We start from the raw sequence: 1797 nt of genomic DNA, 5'->3' as shown, positions 1-1797 counted from the left end.
GGAGCTGTGGAGTTTTCCAATAAACAAAGTTTCTGTTTAGATTCAGCTCACAAACATGTTGAATGTATTCTTATTTAGCTGCATTCTCTCGCCTCCATCTTCTTCACTGCTCTTCTTGGTGCGTCACTTGGCTTCTTTGTGTGTCACTGCCTCCGTCTGTCCATCAGTGGAACTGCATGAAGTAACACCAGGAGTGTGTAGATACACTCGGAGACTCAGTGATGAAACGTCGCCCTGTAGTGAACACAGTCTGCCCGTGCTGTCCTTCGGTGTTGACCGCCAAGATGGCGACGGTGGAGCAGCTCACCTTGAGCTTCAGAAACCTGTGGGTGACGTCCATCTTTGTTCACAGTCTGTCGTTCAAACACGTCCAGGAGAGGTGAACGTGTTGCAGCGTGTTCAGTCCGAGGCGGCGGTCCAGGCGACCGTCTCAAGTCCTCACTGTCAGTCAGACTCCTGTGTTTGCTGTGGCAGTATGTGGGGCAGAGATTGGTCAGGCATCACTTCCTGAGTAAATATGTGATAACATTTATTGCATGAAAATATTCAAACTCAGTCATGCCCTGTTGAAGAGCTGCGTTTGCTTTTCTCTCACAGAAATAGACTTTTATTTATCCCCTGGTGTTTACTGACGGAGACCACTAACTGCACAGTCAGAGTCTGCAGAGCTGCAGTGAGGCTGTAACCTGAGCCTGTGACGGGAGAGTGGGGGGACATGGCACACAGACGGAGCGTGGACGTTTCTGGACGGCCCCCGCTGGCTCTGGACCCGCTCCACACATTCAATCATTAACATTGTTCATACAAACGCATACCACTGAAATCTAACCAAGAAAAATACTCGCTGTTTGTCAGATTTGCACGTCCGAGGTAGAAGTTTACCACAGCTGAGCAGAGGTCAGAGGTCACCGAGGCAGGAACACAGAGTCCAGTTAAGAGTCTCTTTGTTGTTCTGCCTTTAAAAAAGCAATGAGGGGTTTCAAGAACCCTGAGTGAGTCCAGACCTCAGATCAGATTTTACGCTTGCTCTAAGCCAATTGTAATGATCCACTTTGGGCCCAGACCAGATCCAGCTGCTGGAGGAGGAGGAGGAGGAGTCAGGACCTGAACCATGACCTGTTCACTGATCCTGGACACTGATCCTGACTGTGTGTGAGTCCACTCAGGGTAAAAGGTCAAAGGTCATCACGATCGTGACGACATGTTTCCACGTTCAGTTATTTTCTTATTTCTGAGTTTATTTTTCAGAAAGAAACAGCTCCGTACAGTAATGAACAGCTGAGTCCAGGTGAGTCCAGCTCCATGTGTCTTTTCATATTAAAACAGATTCAGTATGAAACTGAAATAATCAGCTGGTTTTGTGAGACTCAGATTAAAAACAGAGATATCCTTGTTTCTAGTCCCTCATATGGGCCAGGCTCCAAAAACACATGAAACCTACATTTCCCATAATGCAACTGGATGGTGCATCTGGTAAACAGTTACATCCAGAAAACAGAAGACAGTTTTTGGATAAATCATGTTGGTGGTACAAGCACCGACTCTCTTCTGATTGGCTGACTGTTTTCTGAGTAAAAACACTCAGAGAAACCAAATCCAGGTGGTGGGTCCAGGTGGGCGGGGCTTGGTGACTGCTTTGTTGTGACATCACAAAGTTCCAGAAGTCCTGACGGCTGGTTTTAAGGCTCAGTTTCTGAATACAGGCTGTGTGCATTTCTCTGTGGACTGAGGCTTTGATACTTTCACAGTATTAATATAGAAGCTAGAGCTGATCTATAATCTATAATCACACTACAC

At 46.7% G+C, this 1797-nt stretch overlaps 1 long non-coding RNA gene across 1 annotated transcript; it reads left to right on the top strand.

Annotated features, from left to right (window-relative positions):
- Nucleotides 1-332: 332 nt before the first annotated feature.
- LOC147819002 (uncharacterized) lies at nucleotides 333-1152 on the top strand. Its single transcript, XR_015437391.1, has 2 exons — nucleotides 333-511; nucleotides 598-1152. It is a non-coding gene; the product is annotated as an uncharacterized LOC147819002 (long non-coding RNA).
- The last annotated feature ends 645 nt before the right edge of the window (nucleotides 1153-1797 follow it).

Source organism: Seriola lalandi, unplaced genomic scaffold (genome assembly GCF_002814215.2).
Source record: "Seriola lalandi dorsalis isolate HSWRI2012SDOR001 ecotype SW California unplaced genomic scaffold, Sedor1 jcf7180002054366, whole genome shotgun sequence".
In the NCBI taxonomy this organism is placed as follows: Eukaryota; Metazoa; Chordata; class Actinopteri; order Carangiformes; family Carangidae; genus Seriola; species Seriola lalandi.
This window is presented reverse-complemented; position numbering and strand designations above follow the sequence as displayed.